We start from the raw sequence: 14,980 nt of genomic DNA, 5'->3' as shown, positions 1-14,980 counted from the left end.
CCCACGCGTTACTCCTCGCCACTGAGAGATCGCGCTGTTCAGGTGAAAAGATGCGACAGCTGCCTCCTCGTGTACCGGAGGGCTGTCAGTTTATCGCGTTAATTAGATTAATTAATTACACAGCAAATGATCACGTTATGAAAATTAACTAAAAATGTATTACAAAAAATTTAAAAAATTTAAAAGAAAATTGATTTTTTTTGTATCATTCATTCCATACGAATGTAGAATACACATTTACAGACTTTTTTTTTAATATGGTCCATTTGCATGTTCTTGGTATCTGATTCTAGGGACATCTATGAATCTCAGGGAATGTATTCCCAGTGTCAGAAATACTGTGTAGCTAGATCCACAAAGAATGGATTGTACGGTGCAAGTTGCACCCTTACTTACAATTCATTATGAATTGAAAATGGGGGACCCTGATGTAAACAAGACGAAAGTCTTTCTCTGGTCTGCATCCCCTTAACAATTGTGTGTATTGAGCCGTACTGTATTGTACCCATTCTGCAATCTGTTAATAACATTTTCATTCAATCAATCAATCTGCACGGTGGTTGATTGAATGAAAATTTTATTTTGAGTAAATTGTAATGAACCAAATGAGAATATCAATATTTTTTTTTTATTTATCTTTGACTGTGAATAACACCATGCTCAAATTGACCAGACCTGAAAAATCTAAGCAAATTAATAGATGGAAGATGATTAAACAGAATGTTTTGTAGATACAGTACTGAATTCTGCCATCCGGACACATGCAATTTGAAATATGATTATAGAATATAGAATATCAGGCATAAAATGGTTATGCGATTAAAATGCGATTAATTTGATTAATTAATTACAAATCCTGTAATTAATTAGATAAATGTTTTTAATCGCCTGACAGCACTAATATATATATATATATATAGAGCTGTCAGGCGATTAAAAACACAATTAATATATATACAGCATTAGTGGGACCCACAACACCTCTCTGCTCCAAAATCTCACCACTTTATTAAGATAAGACGGGGAATGGACCACATATGAAGGCCCTTTATGGCTGAAACCTTGTTCATTCTTTTTTATCTAATGAAGTGTTGCTGTATTGACGCACAGGCGTTAGGGGTCCTACTTTCTTATTTTGATGTTTTCTTCTTGTATAACTGCTCTTCACTCTTGTGCATGATGCTGACCTTTGATCTTGTGATGTTCCAGGGTGACCGTGGTTTCGATGGCCTCCCAGGACTTCCTGGGGAGAAAGGACACAGGGTAAGTAGTACTGTAGTAGGACTGTAGTAGAACTGTAGTAGGACTGTAGTAGTACTGTAGTAGGACTGTAGTAGAACTGTAGTAGTACTGTAGTAGAACTGTAGTAGGACTGTAGTAATACTGTAGTAGTACTGTAGTAGAACTGTAGTAGTACTGTAGTAGAACTGTAGTAGAACTGTAGTAGAACTGTAGTAGTACTGTAGTAGAACTGTAGTAGTACTGTAGTAGTACTGTAGTAGAACTGTAGTAGTACTGTAGTAGAACTGTAGTAGAACTGTAGTAGAACTGTAGTAGGACTGTAGTAGTACTGTAGTAGTACTGTAGTAGTACTGTAGTAGGACTGTAGTAGGACTGTAGTAGTACTGTAGTAGAACTGTAGTAGTACTGTAGTAGGACTGTAGTAGGACTGTAGTAGAACTGTAGTAGTACTGTAGTAGGACTGTAGTAGTACTGTAGTAGTACTGTAGTAGGACTGTAGTAGAACTGTAGTAGTACTGTAGTAGAACTGTAGTAGGACTGTAGTAGAACTGTAGTAGTACTGTAGTAGGACTGTAGTAGAACTGTAGTAGAACTGTAGTAGGACTGTAGTAGTACTGTAGTAGGACTGTAATAGTACTGTAGTAGTACTGTAGTAGAACTGTACTAGGACTGTAGTAGAACTGTAGTAGGACTGTAGTAGGACTGTAGTAGTACTGTAGTAGGACTGTAGTAGAACTGTAGTAGTACTGTAGTAGTACTGTAGTAGAACTGTAGTAGGACTGTAGTAGAACTGTAGTAGTACTGTAGTAGTACTGTAGTAGAACTGTAGTAGGACTGTAGTAGTACTGTAGTAGAACTGTAGTAGTACTGTAGTAGGACTGTAGTAGTACTGTAGTAGGACTGTAGTAGAACTGTAGTAGTACTGTAGTAGTACTGTAGTAGAACTGTAGTAGGACTGTAGTAGAACTGCAGTAGTACTGTAGTAGTACTGTAGTAGAACTGTAGTAGGACTGTAGTAGGACTGTAGTAGAACTGTAGTAGTACTGTAGTAGTACTGTAGTAGAACTGTAGTAGGACTGTAGTAGTACTGTAGTAGAACTGTAGTAGTACTGTAGTAGGACTGTAGTAGTACTGTAGTAGGACTGTAGTAGTACTGTAGTAGTACTGTAGTAGAACTGTAGTAGGACTGTAGTAGAACTGTAGTAGTACTGTAGTAGTACTGTAGTAGAACTGTAGTAGGACTGTAGTAGTACTGTAGTAGAACTGTAGTAGTACTGTAGTAGAACTGTAGTAGAACTGTAGTAGTACTGTAGTAGGACTGTAGTAGTACTGTAGTAGAACTGTAGTAGTACTGTAGTAGGACTGTAGTAGAACTGTAGTAGTACTGTAGTAGGACTGTAGTAGTACTGTAGTAGGACTGTAGTAGGACTGTAGTAGGACTGTAGTAGGACTGTAGTAGTACTGTAGTAGAACTGTAGTAGAACTGTAGTAGTACTGTAGTAGTACTGTAGTAGTACTGTAGTAGGACTGTAGTAGTACTGTAGTAGTACTGTAGTAGGACTGTAGTAGGACTGTAGTAGTACTGTAGTAGAACTGTAGTAGGACTGTAGTAGGACTGTAGTAGGACTGTAGTAGAACTGTAGTAGTACTGTAGTAGTACTGTAGTAGAACTGTAGTAGGACTGTAGTAGAACTGTAGTAGAACTGTAGTAGGACTGTAGTAGAACTGTACTAGTACTGTAGTAGTACTGTAGTAGTATTGTAGTAGTACTGTAGTAGTACTGTAGTAGTACTGTAGTAGGACTGTAGTAGTACTGTAGTAGTACTGTAGTAGTATTGTAGTAGTACTGTAGTAGTACTGTAGTAGTACTGTAGTAGGACTGTAGTAGGACTGTAGTAGTACTGTAGTAGGACTGTAGTAGAACTGTAGTAGTACTGTAGTAGGACTGTAGTAGGACTGTAGTAGTACTGTAGTAGTACTGTAGTAGTACTGTAGTAGGACTGTAGTAGAACTGTAGTAGGACTGTAGTAGGACTGTAGTAGTACTGTAGTAGTACTGTAGTAGAACTGTAGTAGTACTGTAGTAGTACTGTAGTAGTACTGTAGTAGGACTGTAGTAGGACTGTAGTAGTACTGTAGTAGTACTGTAGTAGTACTGTAGTAGAACTGTAGTAGTACTGTAGTAGTACTGTAGTAGTACTGTAGTAGGACTGTAGTAGGACTGTAGTAGGACTGTAGTAGGACTGTAGTAGTACTGTAGTAGTACTGTAGTAGTACTGTAGTAGGACTGTAGTAGAACTGTAGTAGGACTGTAGTAGAACTGTAGTAGGACTGTAGTAGAACTGTAGTAGGACTGTAGTAGGACTGTAGTAGAACTGTAGTAGGACTGTAGTAGTACTGTAGTAGTACTGTAGTAGGACTGTAGTAGAACTGTAGTAGAACTGTAGTAGGACTGTAGTAGAACTGTACTAGGACTGTAGTAGAACTGTAGTAGAACTGTAGTAGGACTGTAGTAGGACTGTAGTAGTACTGTAGTAGGACTGTAGTAGAACTGTAGTAGTACTGTAGTAGTACTGTAGTAGAACTGTAGTAGTACTGTAGTAGGACTGTAGTAGGACTGTAGTAGTACTGTAGTAGGACTGTAGTAGAACTGTAGTAGTACTGTAGTAGTACTGTAGTAGAACTGTAGTAGGACTGTAGTAGGACTGTAGTAGTACTGTAGTATGACTGTAGTAGAACTGTAGTAGTACTGTAGTAGTACTGTAGTAGGACTGTAGTAGTACTGTAGTAGTACTGTAGTAGAACTGTAGTAGAACTGTAGTAGTACTGTAGTAGTACTGTAGTAGAACTGTAGTAGGACTGTAGTAGTACTGTAGTAGAACTGTAGTAGAACTGTAGTAGTACTGTAGTAGTACTGTAGTAGTACTGTAGTAGTACTGTAGTAGTACTGTAGTAGAACTGTAGTAGTACTGTAGTAGTACTGTAGTAGGACTGTAGTAGGACTGTAGTAGTACTGTAGTAGGACTGTAGTAGTACTGTAGTAGTACTGTAGTAGGACTGTAGTAGAACTGTAGTAGTACTGTAGTAGGACTGTAGTAGTACTGTAGTAGGACTGTAGTAGAACTGTAGTAGTACTGTAGTAGTACTGTAGTAGAACTGTAGTAGTACTGTAGTAGAACTGTAGTAGGACTGTAGTAGTACTGTAGTAGGACTGTAGTAGGACTGTAGTAGGACTGTAGTAGGACTGTAGTAGTACTGTAGTAGTACTGTAGTAGAACTGTAGTAGAACTGTAGTAGTACTGTAGTAGTACTGTAGTAGTACTGTAGTAGGACTGTAGTAGTACTGTAGTAGTACTGTAGTAGGACTGTAGTAGGACTGTAGTAGTACTGTAGTAGGACTGTAGTAGAACTGTAGTAGGACTGTAGTAGGACTGTAGTAGAACTGTAGTAGTACTGTAGTAGTACTGTAGTAGAACTGTAGTAGGACTGTAGTAGAACTGTAGTAGAACTGTAGTAGGACTGTAGTAGAACTGTACTAGGACTGTAGTAGAACTGTAGTAGTACTGTAGTAGTACTGTAGTAGTATTGTAGTAGTACTGTAGTAGTACTGTAGTAGTACTGTAGTAGAACTGTAGTAGGACTGTAGTAGAACTGTAGTAGTACTGTAGTAGAACTGTAGTAGGACTGTAGTAGGACTGTAGTAGAACTGTAGTAGTACTGTAGTAGGACTGTAGTAGAACTGTAGTAGTACTGTAGTAGGACTGTAGTAGGGCTGTAGTAGTACTGTAGTAGGACTGTAGTAGAACTGTAGTAGGACTGTAGTAGGACTGTAGTAGTACTGTAGTAGTACTGTAGTAGAACTGTAGTAGTACTGTAGTAGTACTGTAGTAGTACTGTAGTAGGACTGTAGTAGAACTGTAGTAGGACTGTAGTAGGACTGTAGTAGGACTGTAGTAGAACTGTAGTAGTACTGTAGTAGTACTGTAGTAGAACTGTAGTAGGACTGTAGTAGAACTGTAATAGAACTGTAGTAGGACTGTAGTAGAACTGTACTAGGACTGTAGTAGAACTGTAGTAGTACTGTAGTAGTACTGTAGTAGTATTGTAGTAGTACTGTAGTAGTACTGTAGTAGTACTGTAGTAGAACTGTAGTAGGACTGTAGTAGAACTGTAGTAGTACTGTAGTAGAACTGTAGTAGGACTGTAGTAGGACTGTAGTAGGACTGTAGTAGAACTGTAGTAGTACTGTAGTAGGACTGTAGTAGGACTGTAGTAGGACTGTAGTAGAACTGTAGTAGGACTGTAGTAGGACTGTAGTAGTACTGTAGTAGAACTGTAGTAGGACTGTAGTAGGACTGTAGTAGGACTGTAGTAGAACTGTAGTAGTACTGTAGTAGGACTGTAGTAGAACTGTAGTAGAACTGTAGTAGTACTGTAGTATGACTGTAGTATGACTGTAGTAGGACTGTAGTAGGACTGTAGTAGTACTGTAGTAGAACTGTAGTATGACTGTAGTATGACTGTAGTAGGACTGTAGTAGAACTGTAGTAGAACTGTAGTAGAACTGTAGTAGTACTGTAGTAGGACTGTAGTAGGACTGTAGTAGTACTGTAGTAGGACTGTAGTAGAACTGTAGTAGAACTGTAGTAGGACTGTAGTAGGACTGTAGTAGTACTGTAGTAGAACTGTAGTAGTACTGTAGTAGTATTGTAGTAGTACTGTAGTAGAACTGTAGTAGAACTGTAGTAGGACTGTAGTAGGACTGTAGTAGGACTGTAGTAGAACTGTAGTAGAGCTGTAGTAGTATTGTAGTAGTACTGTAGTACAACTGTAGTACAACTGTAGTAGTACTGTAGTAGTACTGTAGTAGTAATGTAGTAGAACTGTAGTAGTACTGTAGTAGTACTGTAGTAGGACTGTAGTAGTACTGTAGTAGGACTGTAGTAGGACTGTAGTAGGACTGTAGTAGGACTGTAGTAGGACTGTAGTAGTACTGTAGTAGGACTGTAGTAGTACTGTAGTAGGACTGTAGTAGGACTGTCGTGCCACAATAAGAGCATGACATATTGGGACAGGAGTTCCTGAGCAGAGCTGAAAGTTGTTAGGCCAAAGGGCCAAAAGCAGTACACTGCCAGGGACCGCGTGGCTCCAGGAATGATATACCTTGTAATGGTCAAATAGAATATCATATCACTCTCTGGAACTCTTTGAAAGGCTTAAAATTATCTTGTTTAGAGCCAAATTTAGCCCATGGGCCTTATCTTGGACGGCCCTGGTTGAGAGCATACTAGATGTTGAGTCTAGAATGACCTCGGTCGGGGGAGAGTTGAAGAGTGCTTTGGTCTGGTTTGGTTTGGCCATCGGTTTGCCAAAGTTATCTTAAACATTTGAAACGGGTCGCGTGCGCTCACATCTGAAAATACTTTCAAAGGACAATATTGGAGCAAGCTATCAATCTGTGAAGCTCCAAAACTATGACCCTCTATAATTTCTTCAAGCCACGAACACTCTCATTGAACACAGTCTCTCTTGTCCTTTGGCCTGTCCTTAAAGCACGATCAGGGCTTTGATTGCTAATTGAAGGCCCTCTCATCTATCTTATGCACGCCCCGGCGTCGACAGATGTGAACCCTGAACCGATAGACCTCATTATAGCATTTGACCCACTTACGGCGGGGTGGGTCCCGCTTTGCAGAACCGTTCAGCCTGGTCCCTTTGAACCGGGCCTGAGGGCGGGGGGGACGCCTCGGTGCTGATGGTGGAGCCTGTGGAATTTGGACATACGTATACGTAGTGTGTCGAGAGGCCAGAGATCAGAGAGGGAGTGTTGCTCGACGCCAGCGCCAGAGTTCTCATTCCTAATCCTATATTGAGTAATTACAGGGCAGCCGGAGGCAGGCCAGTATGTGCATATAGGCCCCACAGAAAGACCCATAAATAGTAGGAACAATGTGGGCCCGCGCCAAGGGCAGCGACCGGGCCACGGCATGGAAAAGGCGCGTTGAGCTGCTATCTCGTTCTAGTCGTCTCGTATCCATATGTTGTCTCCGGGATCTATTCTAGTTCTGATTGATGATCCCGCTTTACTGTATGTCGTTGATGGTTAACCTCTCCCCACCCCTCTCTCTCTCTCTCTGTATCTCTCTCTCTCTCTCCTCTGTCCCCTCACTCTCTCTCTATATATATATATATATCTTTCTCTCTCCTCTGTCATCTCTCTCTCATTATATCGCTCTCACTCTCTCTCTCTCTCTCTCTCTCTCTCTCTCTCTCTCTCTCTCTCTCTATCTCTCTTTCTATATATACCTGTATACTCTGTTCTCTCTCATTCTATCTCTCTATCTATCTCTCTCTCCTCTGTCCTATATCTCATTCAATATCTCTCTCTCCTCTATCCTCTCTCTCTCTATCTCTCTCTCTCTCTCTCATCTATCCCCTCTCTCTCTCTCTCTCTCTCTCTCTCTCTCTCTCTCTCTCTCTCTCTCTCGCTCTCTCTCTCTCTCTCTCTCTCTCTCTCTCTCTCTCTCTCTCTCTCTCTCTCTCTCTCTCTCTCTCTCTCTCTCTCTCTCTCTCTCACCAGGGAGAGTTCGGACCTACAGGATCTCCAGGATCCACCGGAGACGACGGTCAGAGAGTGAGTAAAGTACCTTCTAAAGTACCATTGTGTGTCCTCAGCCTCGCTCACAAATACACTTTTCCACTCTGTGTCAATAATATAATACTATAACACCCTGTGTTTCCTCTCTCTGTCTGCAGGGTGAAGATGGTGAGATCGGACAGAGGGGCATGGCTGGCGAGAGCGTGAGTATTCTTATCTCCACCCAATGTTACATGGCAGGCTGACGTAGCTGCAGATCACATTTCACAGATTAGCCCATGTTGAAGACTACCTTTCTGTATCCTGTCTGTCCTCCATGTTGAAGACTACCTTTCTGTATCCTGTCTGTCCTCCATGTTGAAGACTACCTTTCTTTATCCTGTCTGTCCTCCATGTTGAAGACTACCTTTCTTTATCCTGTCTGTCCTCCATGTTGAAGACTACCTTTCTTTATCCTGTCTGTCCTCCATGTTGAAGACTACCTTTCTTTATCCTGTCTGTCCTCCATGTTGAAGACTACCTTTCTGTATCCTGTCTGTCCTCCATGTTGAAGACTACCTTTCTGTATCCTGTCTGTCCCCCACGTTGAAGACTACCTTTCTGTATCCTGTCTGTCCTTCACGTTGAAGACTACCTTTCTGTATCCTGTCTGTCCTCCATGTTGAAGACTACCTTTCTTTATCCTGTCTGTCCTCCATGTTGAAGACTACCTTTCTGTATCCTGTCTGTCCTTCATGTTGAAGACTACCTTTCTTTATCCTGTCTGTCCTCCATGTTGAAGACTACCTTTCTTTATCCTGTCTGTCCTCCATGTTGAAGACTACCTTTCTGTATCCTGTCTGTCCACCATGTTGAAGATACACACACACACACACACACACACACACACACACACACACACGCACACACACACACGTACACACACACACACACACATACACACACACACACACACACACACACACACACACACACACACACACACACACACACACACACACTCACACTCACACTCACACTCACACTCACACTCACACTCACACTCACACTCACACTCACACACTCACACACACACAGACTGCAGGCCACATAACGGTATCTTCCCCCGACACCCATTATGACAATTACTTAAACAGAAAGCCCCGCCCTCAGTGCTGGTCCTAGCCTCTCTGAGGCCCTAAGCAGAATGATGCTCGCGCCCCCCAGCCTTGCCCGACCCGTGTAAACCATGTTCCTCACTTTGTTATAGACCAACATGTGACGACTGTTTAGACTCAACCATTAAATTACATGCTTAGTCCGGTTATTTGATCATGAAACATCAATACAGTTCTCTCTCCAAACGATCGAACATCTTACAAAGTGGAACTTTAATAGTCTACATCAGTGGTTCCCAAACTGTGGTGCGTGCACCCCTTGTGGTGCGCGAGCGCCCTCTAGGTGGTGCGTGACATGAAAAGGCTAATGGTGGTATTTTTTTTTCTTTTTTTTTTGCAATAAAATTTCATAAAAATCTTAGTCAAACCTTTAGTATTATGGATATTAAACATGCTGGCAGAGTACATGCATCCATGTTGCCGTGAACATTTTAATTAAATAAAGAAATTCCCTATCCATAGTCGCCGTGGGAAGAGATAAAATAAAAAATAAAATAAAATAAAACTATTTTTTCTAACAGAAACCCATTGGGGGGTGCGTCAGCTCGGTCGGGAGGTGACAGGGGGTACACGGCCAAAAAAGTTTGGGAACCGCTGGTCTACATAAACCTAAACGTTGGTTATTGTCACATTAGCTTGTACATACATAGATACAGTACATACATACATGTACATAGTCTTTGATAGAAGAGACAATTGTCTGAACTCACGTCACATTTGGGCCTAAAGTTTGTCGGCTAGTAAGACCCGGATTACCAGCTTGCAACTGCAGGCGTAGCATTACTCTAGTACTCTTTATTTGCTGACAAAGCAAAGCCTCAACTCTCCCCCTTTCTCCCCCTTTCTCCCCCTATGTTTGTAGACAGAGTCATATTACTGCTCTGAGGCTACCCTCCTTGTCACCGTTAAAATGCCACCCATGGTACTCAGAGGAGGAGGTGGGGTCGGGGGCCCGCCGGCAGCGCGGGGCCCTAGGCAATCTGCGTAGTCTGCTCACGGAGTGGACAGGCCCTGTCGCACACATACATCTCGTCGTGACGGCATTCCTGTCCGCGAGGCCCGTCACGTATATAATCACATCCTCAGAGGAGCCAAGGAGCAGATCGGGAGACAGAACGTGCCGCTACTCACATCGCTCGTGAGAAATGACTGTATATTCCTCTCGCTAGTCGGGGCAGGAGGTGGGCCAAAAGAGTTGCATGAGAAAGGTTTCGGTCCCCTGCCATACCCGGAATATCATCACTCACTTAAACCAAACATTTGCGCTCCGTTTTATATCCAAGACAAGAGAGGGCAGTGGATGCTTTGACCTCCAATACTTCACAAAAGTTTACGTGTTTATTCAGAGGAGAGCCAGACGCTACTCGCTCCTACCCCCCAGAAGCCACACTTGCAGTCCCTGCGTCTCGCCACATGAGGTCACTGTTTCACACGCTCTCAGCTTTAGGCAATTGTGAGGATCCTTAGTGCAACTAGTATTATCTTATCACTGCTTCATCACCTTCCTGCTCTCGAGTGACACAAACGACACGACCGAGCCAACGCGAGAACCATTCCGTGGTATATGAATATGTTGAGATTTGTTTTATTTCTTTATCTAACTTGTCCTTGTCTTGTCCCCCCCAGGGTCCTCGAGGTCTGCTGGGCCCCAGAGGGTCCGCCGGCACCTCCGGACAGCGTGTACGTATCTCCGAAACACAGCCCAGAACGCCACCGCCGTCCCCCAGAACACATACAACGCTCACTGCATTCATGTGATATTCACTGTACAACTCTGCCTCCCCGCAGGGTCTGCCTGGACTCGACGGCCATTCCGGTCCCAAAGGAAACATGGTGAGTTATAACCCAAACGTTTCTGAAGGCTCTTACCTCGAACATCATCCAGAGACGTTTAGAAGAGGAAGGAGGCTTTCTCCTCACTCTAAAGCAGCTCAGTCAGTGTGTTGCTTCAGCCAGAGGCGTATCTCAGGTCAGCTAACCCCCCACCGTGCCCCCTACCGAGACCTCCATGTAACCTGATAACGGCACGGGTCAAAGGTCAGCGTGAGGGGGTATTACCGGCATATTAAGCGCACACTTACAAGGCCCCGGTACAGTAGTTATGTATGGTTATGTCATAACTCTCTTGACCTTCGGTTAAGGGGTCACCGGAGTTAAGGGGTCACCGGAGCGGTTCCTCTGTGCGCCGTCCGGCCCTTTGTGCCGAGCGCTCCAAGTGCTCTGAAAACCACCATGTTTAAATGACGACACAAGATCACCGGTCAGGACAGCTGGACGAGCCCACACACACACACACACACACACACACACACGGTCTGTGAGACACAGAGCCTGCAGCGAACAGCTGGGGAGAGGGAGAAGAGTAAGCGTCTTACTTAAGCTTCCGGTGAGAGTTTCCTCAGACGTTAGCATTGATTTGTCCTCAGTGCGCGAGCTACGCGGCCGTGACGCAAACCGGACCCCACCGAATCAACCGTTTGGTTTGTGTTCGACGCTAGCAGCTGTGGCCCGACCCGTGTCCCAGAGGCACTGGCGAGTTCTTCCGCGCGTGTGCATGCATGTGTGTGTGTGTGTGTGTGTTTGTGTGTGTCTGTGTGTGTGTGGTTTGTGACGTGCCGCGCCTCAACGGGGATGCGTATATCTACCCGCCATTCCGGTCAGACCTATTATTCCTTGCATCCCACTCCCAGATGGTCCCCGGCTAAACCCCCCCCCTTCCCCCGGCCCTTCGGTGTGCCTCCGGTGGAGAGAGTATGGCGTTGTGTTTCACAACCGGGAGTCTTTTAGAAGCCCAAAACCGACCGGGCAGCGAGAGCTTTAAGGACTGCGTTCGATCAAGCGGTTTTATAAAAACGTTGGCGCTCTGAGCGGAGAGAGAGAGCGAGAGCACCGGCCTCTGCAGCCGCGACGCATCATCAGCCTCTCGGGTTTCTCCTCAGAGGCGTCTCTGTTTGTTTTACATACTTCACGTCATTACACAGATTGGACGAAGCCAAACAATAGCGTTGACCTGGCGAGGCGGTCGGCCCTCTCTTGATAACAAAAAGATCCTTGTGCTTACATTTCTACTCCACTCTGGCTGGCGTTATTGAATCTGCCTCGTACCTCACGCACTGCGGAGACCCGGGGACCTCTTTGATTGGGAATTAAAAAAGTGTGTTGTGTTTTACTGAATACAAACCAGTCGCCTCTCTCTTTTCTTTCTCTCCTTCACACAGGGCCCACAAGGAGAGGGAGGCCCACATGGACAGCAGGGTATTCCTGGCCCACAAGTACGTGTCCCTTCATTCTCTCTCTCTCCTCTCCTCCCATCATACCTTTGTGCCATATCTACGGTTGGATGGAGACTATTTGACCTTAGATGGCCGCGCTCATGTTTTCTTAATCACACAGATCCTGCAGTGTTTTTCTTCCCCCCCCCGCATCCCCTCCACCCCCCCCCCCCCCCTCCTGTTCTCTTCCCACTCCTTCCAACCTTCATTTAACAAAATGTAGGCCAAACTGTGGGATATCTTGAAAGAATTGCGAGGATCATCTGACACCAACACAGCGGCGGTGGAAGAAATACACACCAAACGCTGTAAATTCGAGCAAAAGAAGAAACACCCGAGAAAATAGTACTGAAGTAGTACTAGTACAGCATAGCAAACAAATACAAGTAAAAGTCCTCCATTTAATATGTCTGCTTAAAGGAGCACGCCAACTTTTTGGGAAATTTGCTTATTTGCCATCTAGCCTGGAGTTAGACAAGCAGATACATACCCTTTTCTTCTCTGCGCATGCATTAGGCTTAGGGAACAGCTGCACCATTAGCCTAGCTTAGCATAATTCACTGGAAGTAGGTGTGCCAGTGTAGCCTAGTTCCCTACAGTCACGAAATACACGCCAAATACAATTCCTGTAAACATGTTGTGACCTGTGTATTTACTACGTGGAGAAATTAAAAGGAACAATTTTACATTTTCGTTTTCTAAGAGACCTATTTTTTGCCGAACCACTGCTGCCTGGGCGCAGTGATTTCATCACCTCAAAAGCCCAGTTTTTCAAAAAACAACAGGTTACTTAAGTACAAGTATAAACGTATTTGACTCTCAATTTTCTTATATATCAGTAAAAGTACACATTCTATATGATGTTTTAGTAAAATATCTTACTAAAAGTATGAAAAGGTTACTTAACTACAAGTATAAACGTATTTGACTCTCGTTCCTCTGATCTTGGGTCAGTTAATTCCATTTAAACATAGACGACCGTCTCCCTAAGCTGTAGATCAGAGCATCAAAACTTGAGTTTGTGATGTCGGAGTTGGGAGCCGGTCCACTGACATCAAATCAGCCACCAAAATGTGCGGGGATCAAACCTCCTCAGTCTGAGCTATGTCATCCGAATGACATTCATAAACCTAGGGCTTTATACAGGGAAATCGTACCCGCATCCCAGTAAAATCACCACAGGTTCCGTCAAGCGAAGTGGTTGATGGTCCACTTATTCCGACTCTGGCTACTTCCACTTATAATAAGGCAGGCTTGAACTTTTAAAGTGCATCATTTGAATCACTTAATTTTCTGTTTGTTTACATAAATACTAACAGGATTCAGATAAGTATAGTAGAAGAAGAAAACACTAGTAGTACTTAGCACTGAAGGATAGAAGTCCCCTGAAATGTAAATACTCAAATACCTCGTACTTAGTTACTCTCCCCCCGTCGGCAGGAACAGAGAGCAGAGAGCCAGCGCTTGGCGCTCTGCTACCGAACTAACTTAACGTCCTCTTCCTGCCGAGACGAGACACATCTTGCACCAATTTGATGCCACTAAACCCGATTTCACTGTCCACTTGACGGCTCAATGGAGGAATTATCCGTTTGGTGGAACGGGTTCGGGTAAAGCGGCGTACCTCACCTCGTGCCCTGCTGCCAGGTAGACGCTCCCAACTCTGGACCGGGACGGCACCACTGGAAAGTATTAGTGAACATAAGTGTTTCTCTCAAACGCGGGTTCGAGGGGTTGTTTGGTTTTAGTCCTACCATAAAGATACCTGAGCCGGACCGACAGCGTGTGTGGAATAAACTGATGGACTTTGCTTTTATCTTTTCTTTCCAGGGTCTCGTTGGTCCTCAAGGTCCGATCGGACCTCCTGGAGAAAAAGTAAGTGTGTGAACCCGGCCGTCCCTCAGACAAACCCCCCCCCCACCACCACCACCACCACCACCCTCGAGCCCCCACTCTCAGGCCCCCACCCCCACCCTCACAATAAGTGGTTTTTTTTCTTCAGTCTGGGGCCTCATAAGTGATTCAGCAGATACCCAGCTCTCCAAGCCGTAGGCCTCCACCGGCCCACTGCACATGGAGGAGACACACACACACGCACACACACACACGCACACACACACACACGCGCGCGCAGGCACGCACGCACGCACGCACACACACACACACACACACACACACACACACACACACACACACACAGAGAGACGAAAAACCACTCCTGCACAATCACTTACATTGTCTCATACAAGTTTTTATTTTTTTGTGTGGTTTTCATGCATGGTTGGAAATTTGTTCAGCTTTAACTGTTCACAAATGATGTTTTGCTGACAGTCACTGACACAAGGTTCTCTCTCTCTCTCTCTCTCTCTCTCTCTCTCTCTCTCTCTCTCTCTCTCTCTCTCTCTCTCTCTCTCTCTCTCTCTCTCTCTCTCTCTCTCTCTCTGTAGGGTCCTCATGGTAAACAGGGTCTGGCTGGTCTGGGTGGTGCTGATGGTCCTCCTGTGAGTACCACTTCCTGTCTCTGACCCCCCCCCCCATTTCCCTCAGGCTTTTGTACGATTAAAAAACGCCAAACCGGCACTGGCGGTGAACTGCCGGTAAACCATGAACTGAGTATGTCTGACCTCTTTTTCCAGGGTCACCCAGGCAAGGAGGGTCCCTCAGGAGAGAAGGGAGGAGTCGTAAGTCTCGCTTTACTCTTTGCGTAATTCT

The 14,980-nt window shown here is 44.3% G+C and overlaps 1 pseudogene across 1 annotated transcript in view; it reads left to right on the top strand.

The window, feature by feature from the left end:
• Positions 1-14,980, top strand: part of LOC311239313 — a 129,792-nt pseudogene that overhangs the window by 58,555 nt on the left and 56,257 nt on the right. The window contains exons 12-20 of the transcript XR_014621100.1: positions 1,210-1,263; positions 7,822-7,875; positions 7,998-8,042; positions 10,623-10,676; positions 10,785-10,829; positions 12,215-12,268; positions 14,099-14,143; positions 14,716-14,769; positions 14,905-14,949. The product of XR_014621100.1 is annotated as an uncharacterized misc_RNA (transcript). The remainder of the gene's footprint in view (positions 1-1,209; positions 1,264-7,821; positions 7,876-7,997; positions 8,043-10,622; positions 10,677-10,784; positions 10,830-12,214; positions 12,269-14,098; positions 14,144-14,715; positions 14,770-14,904; positions 14,950-14,980) is intronic.

Source organism: Notolepis coatsorum (genome assembly GCF_963971535.1).
Source record: "Notolepis coatsorum genome assembly, chromosome: 13".
Lineage (NCBI taxonomy): Eukaryota > Metazoa > Chordata > Actinopteri > Aulopiformes > Paralepididae > Notolepis > Notolepis coatsorum.
The sequence above is the reverse complement of the archived record's forward strand: the minus strand, read 5'-3'. Positions and strand labels throughout refer to the sequence as shown.